Source organism: Rhinopithecus roxellana, chromosome 19 (assembly GCF_007565055.1).
Source record: "Rhinopithecus roxellana isolate Shanxi Qingling chromosome 19, ASM756505v1, whole genome shotgun sequence".
NCBI lineage: Eukaryota > Metazoa > Chordata > Mammalia > Primates > Cercopithecidae > Rhinopithecus > Rhinopithecus roxellana.
Genome location: NC_044567.1, coordinates 17,958,783 through 17,967,611, shown reverse-complemented (window position 1 = coordinate 17,967,611; position 8,829 = coordinate 17,958,783). Strand labels below are relative to the sequence as shown.

The 8,829-nt window shown below is 43.7% G+C and overlaps 1 pseudogene across 1 annotated transcript; it reads right to left on the bottom strand.

Annotated features, from left to right (window-relative positions):
- Window positions 1-646: 646 nt before the first annotated feature.
- LOC104669359 lies at window positions 647-1,459 on the bottom strand (annotated as a pseudogene). Its single transcript, XR_748976.2, has one exon. The product of XR_748976.2 is annotated as a 60S ribosome subunit biogenesis protein NIP7 homolog pseudogene (transcript).
- Between the last annotated feature and the right edge of the window lie 7,370 nt (window positions 1,460-8,829).

Here is an 8,829-nt window from a genome sequence, read left to right as displayed (position 1 = left end):
TAGTACATTCACAGTATTGTGTAACCTCTATCCAATTCTAGAGCATTTCCATGATTCCAATGCAAACCCCTTATCAAGCAGTTTCTCCCCATTACTGTCTCTCCCCAGCTCCAGTAAACCATTAATCTCCATTCTATTTCTGTGAATTTGTCTATTCTGGATATTTCATATAAATGAAATAATATAGTACATAATATTTTGTGTCTGGCTGCTTTCACTTAGCATAAAGTGTTTGAGGTTTATCCACGGTCTAGCATGTATCAGTACTTCATTCCTTTTTATGGCTGAATAATATTCTGCTATATATGCCACAATTTGTTAAGCCAGTCGTCTGTTGATGGACATTTGGGCTGTTTCCACCTTTTGGCTATTGTGGATACTGCTGTAATAAACATGCCTGGACAGGTACTGGATTGGGTATTGGTTTTCAATTCTTTTGAGTATATACCTAGCAGTGTACTTGCTGGATCATATAGTAATTCTATGTTTAACTTTCTGAGGAATCACCATGCTGTTTTCTTTTTTTTCTTTTTTTTTTCTTATCATGAGTTTAGAAAACAAAGTGTTATCACAGATAACAATAAGCTATTCTTGTTCCTACTTCCAATGATTTTGAACCTATTTCTCAGAACAAGAAGCCCTCTGATTCAAATATGAAACAGAGTATTCTATTTCATCACAAACACAAAGATCTGAAACCCCATTTTTGACTTATCTCTGTATATAATAAGAATCCAGCCTGCATTTGTCAATGATAGAGAGTACAGTAAATAAGAAGTCCCTGAAGAGGTCAGAGTGTTGACAAAATTCAACACGATGGTGGAGTCCACACAAACACAGGAAACAAAGCTCGGCCCTTCCATACAGCCGCCTGTCCTTGCAATGACTTCGTTTTAAGTCAACGTCTCTTCATGCCGCACATATTCCCCAACGTCTGCCTGATGAAATACCACAATCGCCATGGGGTCTACTTTTCTGCAGTCTTGTGTAGATTTTGCTGCCACCCCAAAACCCAAAGGGATGTCTGCCATGGAGTACACCACCACGCCCTGGTACTGAGAAGTATTTTTAGTGATTCGACCCAGACCAGATTTCAACACATGGTTCCCATACAGAAATGACTGCTCTGCACCAGGCTTTATCCACACTTTATACTTGGCATAAGGTGCAAGGTAATCCAGAGCTGTGACGTGCAACCGAAACTTGTGGGTTTTAGTGAATTTTCCAAAGCAGGTCCCCAGCGACACCAGCTTGTCCCCGGAGATATTAGCGGCCAGCTTCATAATCTTCTCACTCACATAGTACACCCGGTCGTTGTGCAGACGGAAACAGTAGGTGCCATCGGGCCGGTCCACCAGCAGCTGAAGATTCTCCCCAATATATTTCGCGATCTTCTCAAACATGACACGGGTCTCTTCTTCAGTCAAAGGCCGCATTTTCTCCGTGGGTTGGAACCCACCATGCTGTTTTCTACTGCGCCTGAAACATTTTATATTCCAACTAATACAATCTTAAAGTTTCCAAAGGTATTGGGTAAAAAGAGGAAAAAAATAAGCTATTAAACTTTTATTTTCAAAATTGGAAAACTTTAATCATTTCCCTAACATCTAGGTAAGCCCTTGGGCACACTTCCTGGCTGGATCCTGCTTGCTATACTAGCACAAAGAGCAGGGGCTAGCTGCTCACCCTCCCCCTGCCCCCTATCACTTGCCCTCCACATACACAGTCACTTGTAACTTATTGTTACTGACTTTGAATGGAAGCTTTCAGCTGCTCCATTCTTCCTCTGTTGGTTGAAGGGCTGTCAATGGGATGGGAATTACAACCGTAGCTACTGTTATCTGTGTTGTCTGGCTGGCTGTGTATTACTGGCTGCACTTCCCAGGGAATTAATCCCCTAAGTGTGGATGGCAAATGATGAAAACCTGGCACATAAATAAGGAGACAGGCAGCGCTCCACTGACACGCCTTGGGAAGTGATCAGCTTGTCCCCGTGCACCATACTCAATGTCTCCAAGCTCAAGGGCCATTCATCCACAGGGAAACAGCCAGACTTTCATTCATTCATTCAATGAACATTTATGGAATGAGCACCTATCCTGTGCGGCATGATTCTAGACATTTTTATGAGTTGTACTGTGTAAGACTTACAATAGAAAGATATTATTGTCCTCAGTTCAAAATGAGGAAATGGAGAGTCAGAGAAATTAAGAAATTTTCCCATAGTCACACAGCTAGTATGCAGTGGAACCAGGACTTGAAGCTGAATTCCCTAGGGCCTCCCTCTCTGTCTCACTTCCTTCTACACTTATTTACAGCAGGCTGTATATGCCAGGCACCCATGGTAGGCACTGAGAATATCATAGTGAACCAGACAGATAGGTGTAAACTCTTTCCTGTTGCTTTTCCACTGTGTCCTATGACTCCTGGGCATCATCTCAAACCTACTGGATTTCTTCTCAAATGTTCTTTCTTACATAATGACCAATGCAGCATAGACCAAAGAGCTGTGAGGTTGAAGATGATTTAAATTCAGGCCCTGGGTTCATGCCTCCTTGAATATAGACCTAAAATCTCATGGTTCCAAGATGTGATTAGCAAATTTCATCATGCCCCCCTTGCTCCAAAACCTCCCATGGCCCAGGGCCTACAAACATTTCTGTGACATGAAAAATGGTAAAGTGGGGCTCTCCATGGGAGCTGAACCATGCAGAAAGGTTGAGGAGAGCATTTTAAAAAGTGCTTTTCCGTGCATAATGTGAAATTCATGGATAGAGAGGCATCAGCTAGGTGTCAGACCATGGAGGGAGGCATTTCTCCAAACTGAGAAACAAGGCAAGGCTTCAAGACTGAAAGACCATGACTAAGAGGAAAAAAAAAAGTCTGAAAGACCAGCTGTCCCTGGAAAATGCTGTCAAGACACACACACATCCAGTTCATTTGTGTACGGCATCCAGGTCCTCTATTTATCATTTTTGGTTCAGGTTTTGCATATTCGGGTAAGTTTGTGCTTAGGTTATGCAAGTAAACATATGCTGAGAGGTAGCAATGTTTATTTTAGTGGAAGCATTTATTTTAATAGCTTTATAAATCACACCAGGATTGCATTTATAGCATCATTAAGGAACTGAAGGGGTCACTTAAATGCTTAAGTTAGACTTTGCTGCTGCAGTTTATGGGAGATATTATATTCTGTCAAAGGCAGAAGGATAATAAGCTAGATCCCACCTTCCTGTTCCCCCTACATCCCACATTCCCAAATACCTAGGTTTTCAAATGAAGAGTTATAGACAGTGAACACAAAGACTTTACTGGTGTCCTCGTATCATTGCCAGTCTCCTCTTGAGGACTAAAAACTTCAGGATTTGGAGTCTAGAGACCCACAATCTGGGCTTTATACACCATCCATATAGGGCAGGGGTCCCCAACCCCTGAGGGACTGGTACCAGTCTGTGTCTTGTTAGGAACCAGGCTGCACAGCAGGAACTGAGTGGAGGGCAGGCGAGCATGACCACCTGAACTCTGCCTCCTATCAGATCAGCAGCACCATTAGATTCTCATAGGAGCGCAAACTCTATTGTGAACTGCACCTGGAAGGGATCTAGGTTGCGCGCTCCTTATGAGAATCTACCTAATGACTGATGATCTGAGGTGGAACAATTTCATCCCCAAACCATTTCCCCCCGCCCCTTGTCCGTGAAAACATTGTCTTCCATAAAACTGGTCCCTGGTGTCAAAAAGGTTGGGGACGGCTGGTGTAAGGGACTTTGGAAAAATCACTTGAACTTCCTGGGCCCATTTCCTCGATTGTAAAAAACAAAACAAAACAAAACAAAATAGGAACGACAACAACCACAAGTTTGTGGCTTTGTAAACAATGTAACAAGACCCCATCTCCACACAAAAAAATTAAAAATTAGCCAGGTGTGGTGATGCATGCCTGTTCCAGCTTTTGTAATTCCCCATCCTCACTCCAGAGACTGCTTCTGGGTTTATGGCTGAGATGAGCAGGGGCCCCTGAAGGGAGGTGTATTTGTTTCCTGTGACCGCCATAACAAATGACCACATACCGGAAGGCTTGACACAATAGAAATGTGTTATGTCATAGCTCTGGAGGCCAGAAGTTTGAAATCAAGGTGTCGGTAGGGCTGGTTCTTTCTGGAGGCTCTGAGGAAGAGTCTGTTCCCTGCGTCTCTGCAATCCAATCCTGGCGTGCCCCGGCTTGCAGATGTGTCCCTCCAAACTCTGCATCCTGTCTTGAGGTGGTTTTTCCCCTGTGTCTCTTTGTCTCCAATTTCTCCTTTCTTTTATCAGGACACTAGTCATTGAATTTAGACCCACCTTAAATCCAGGATAATCTCATCTTCAGATACTTACCTTAATCACATCTGCAAAGATTCTACTTCCAGATAAGATCATATTCACAGGTACCAGGGGTTAGGACTCAATTTCACCCACTATAGGAAAGAAAATATAAATCCTTTCTAAGAGAGGAGGCTAAAATTCATGGCCAGAATGAGGATCTGGACAGGATTAATTAGGGTGGTAAGTAAGGGATGAGGATGGCGGGGCACAAGGACTGGCTTTCAGGTGGTACTATCCATGGTGAGTGTTGGGGGAGGGGTGCAGAACTAGCAGTTCCAAAAAGCCAAACTGAACCACACACCACTTGTCTCTTGCCAAAATAGGAGTCGAGAATTTAGTAGTGGCCAGGCACCATGGCTCATGCCTGTAATCCCAGCACTTTGGGAGGTCAAGGTGGGAGGATCCTTGAGGAACTCCCAGGAGTTTGAGACTAGCCTGGGCAATGTAACAAGACCCCATCTCCACACAGAAAAATTAAAAATTAGCCAGGTGTGGTAATGTATGACTGTAGTCCCAGCTACTTGGGAGGCTGGGGCAGGAGGATGGCTTGAGCCCAGGAGTTCAAGGCTGCAGTGAACTATGATTGTGCCACTACATTCTACTGGTATTTGTTACTCTTCCAGAGACATTTTTAAGGGCAATAACTCTGAAGTCAGACTGCCTGGGTACAAATCCAGGCTGTATGATTGTCTTAGTCCATTTTGGCGCTACAACAGAATACTTGGGATGGACTAAATTTATAAAGAACGGAAATTTATTTCTCACAGTTCTAGAGGTTGGGAAGTCCAAGATCAAGGTGCCAGCATCTTGTGAGGACCCTCTTGCTGTATCATCCCATGGAGGAAGGCAAGAAGATAAGAGAGAAAAAAGGGGCAAAGTGGACATTTTATAAGAACCTGCTCCTTTGATAATGGCATTAATCTATTCATGAGGGCAGAGCCCTCATGGCCTAATCACCTCTTAGCAGTCTCACCTCTTAATGCCATCACAATGGCAATTAAATGTCAACATGAGTTTGGGAGGGGACAAATACTTAAACCATACCAATGATTTTGGGCAAATCACTATGCCTAACTTAGGTTGAGTTCCTTAAAACAGAGCCTGAGACAGGATTCCAATGCACCTGATTTATTGAGGGAGTGATTTTGGGAGAGAAGGAATTTCTATAGGAAAGCAGGATCGAGGTAGCAAATGGATCTAAGCAAGAATGTAATCCCAGCTAGAGTCTAACTTTTGCTTGACTCCACAAGAAAAATTTTGGAGGGAGAATTGCACCATACAGTTGGTCCCACTTTGTGGTGGTCCTACCCTGCATCAACTAGTCAGTGGCTGAGGGCTGCCATAGTGGGAGGGGAAGGCAGTGTGTAACTTCCTAGGTGAGACCACTCCTATTCAGCCAGGGGCAGTTCTCTGGAATAGGCGGAAGTTGTGAGTCTTTAGCAGCCAACATTTACGCCAGGAAAGGGGACTAACAGTATTCATGACATATAACTTTGTATACTTCAGTTTCCTCAACTACAAAATGGAGCTGGTACTGTAACCATCTCATATGATTGTTAAGCCATTTAAATATTTTAACAATGTGAAGCCTGCCACATGTACATGTTAAGTAAATCTTAGCTATGATTATTGTACTATTTATTGCTGAGTAACAAACTATCCCAAAATTTAGCAGCTTAAAATAACAAACATTTATTAGATAACTCAGTTTCTGAGGGTTTGAAATTAGGAATGGCTTGGATAGGTGGTTCTGGTTCATGGCCTTTCACGAGGATGCATTGAAATGTCAGCTGGGGCCACAGTCATTGGAAGGTTTGACTGGGGCTGGACAGTCTGCTTCCAAGGTGGCACACTCACACTGCTATTGGCAGGAGGCCTCAATTTCTTACTCCATGGACATCTGCATGGGCTGCTTGTGTGTCCTAATGATGTGGCAGGTGGCTTCTACCACAGCAAACAATCCAAAAGAGAGAACTAAGAGGAATCTCCAAAACCCTTTATAACCTTGATTTGGAAATCACACACCATAACTTCTGCTATATTTTATCTGTTGTGAGTCACCCAGTCCAAGCCATACTCAAGGAGATGGGAATTAAGTTCCATCTCTTGAAAGGGAGAGTATTGAATAACTTGTGGAATTCAAAATTGACCACAATTAGTTATTATTAATGTCTATAGTAAGCTTGGAAACCACTGATTTGTCCTCCAAGGAAAATTTGTGTTTGAAAAATGAACACACAAGTAGGCCATGAATAAATCTCAAGCAATGGATCATTCATGCGTTTACATGAAGTAGCTGTCTTTTTACTATTATTATTATTCTATATCTAGAAATAAAGTAGCTGTTCTTGAAAAGGGGAGACTTGCAGGGCCCACTGAATAACACCATACGTTCCATTTGCACACTAGCATACCGCCGTTGCCCCGGAAAAATTCCACCTCTCTTGATTGGCCAGTGGAGTCCAAGAAGCTGCAAACCTCTGGTATAGTTAATTGTTTAACCTTTCCTAACTCCATACACACACACACACACACACACACACACACGCACACACACCCCTTTGTGATTCTGTTTTGCTTAATCTTTTAGCTTCCTGGATTCATTCACCAAACCTGGCTCTTCTGGCTGTATTCTGGGTTTGTGGAACCTTAGTTTCCCATGTGGCTTTCAGCTTTGCTTACTTTCTGGTCTGTAGCTTCCAGGAATACCATCCTTCCCTCCCCAGCCCAAACTCTGCACTGGGCCAGACTCTGCCCACCACTCAGGCCTGCAGGACCAGCGGGATTCAGGCTTACCGAGCCTTCCTGTCCTTTCTCTCCACAAACTTGCAACTTCCATCCTTTGCTATTGGATGGATTGGTCAGGTCTTCACCACCAGACCAAAACAAAGGGTGGGCACAATTATTTAGATCATTCAGTCACTCACTCAAGCAAAAATGATGATTTTATTTCCCCTGAATGATCCAGATAATTATTTTAATTCTCTGCTTCACTTTGTTTCTGGAGCCCTGACCTCTTCATTCTATGACTCTAGTTAAAATTTGGTCCCAGTGATAAATATTTCTTATCTAATTGTCTTCTCCACTCATGTTCCACAAGAGGTTATTTCCAGGGAAAGGGATCTGTTGGTAAATAAGAATTAATTTCAATCTTGGGCAATATGAAAATTAAAATAAAGCTGTCATGGCATCCGTTCTATCTACATTTCACTTTCTGGAAGGGCCCCTCTATTTCATCCCTCCCCAACCCCTGTCACACACAGCAGCAAGAAGCAAATTACCATTTATTAAACTCTAATTATCATTCCTGTTTTTCAATACCATTCTCTGTGTATGTGTGCAGCACACCGGCCTGTACTCACTGCCATTAAATCAGCAATAAGTCTTGTTAGCACAGCATCCATATTTATAGGCAGGATTGAAGGATGCTCTAGTGACATGGTATAAAGTTGAATGCCCTTAACAGAAGGTTAGGGACATGTCCTGATTTTGGAGTGATCCAGCCACATGACAGATGTGGGAGGTTTGAGGGGACTTAAAGCTTTAGACTGTTTTGAGACAGTGTCACAGATACTTGGAGGCTAGCAGGCAATGACAGTGTCCTGCTCTGTTGCCATCAGAACAACAGGTCAGAAAGTACGTTGCACATCCTGTTGGAACTGGCTGGGTTCTTTCCACTCCTTTGGACCTGGGATGTCCAGGCCTGGCATCTGCCCGAGCAACACAAGTTTCTCGTAAGATTCTTCGTTAATTACCTCCTTCGCTAGGTAACGATCAAGTGGTTGTCAGGAGAGTCATATGTGATAGGCCAAGTCCTTTATCTTATCAATGGGGAGACAGGCTGTGTGGCTGGCACCTTGTCAGCCAGGGTTCATGGGTATAACACATCCAATGTGTCTAGCCCAACAAACTCAGATGTGTACAACTCCAAAGTCCACATCCTTTTTACTAATACTGAGCATTTCTCCCTAGAAATTAAAAGCAGACTCCTTCATTTCCTGTTTCTCATTGCAAAACTTTGCCCTGGCTTCTGAAAAGCACACAGATGCCCAGTCACCATCTTATGACCAAATGCTGCCCAAAGAGACACAGTATGACCTGCTCACTCCATAGGGTCCTGCTTCTCCCACCCCAATTCCATAGCACTTGCCAGGTGGTCCTGCCCATCTGAGGCAGCTTCATGCTTCACTGGCTGCCCATCACCTGTTCTGGCCCAGGTAAGGTTCAGGAGCCTCCGGGGCTTACCTGCTCATCAGTTCCCTGATGAGCCCCGGGGCTTACCTGGTCTCCCGCTGCTAATCTTAACTCATTAGATTCAGGATCTGGGAGCTAGAAGGAGCATAAGAAAGAACTTGGCCTAACAGTTTCATTCTGCAGACAGGTCAGAGGCACAGAGGCAAGGGTGGGGAGGTCCCCTTCCCCCATCACAGACACCTGGTGTCTCTTCACCTATTGTTCAGCAGG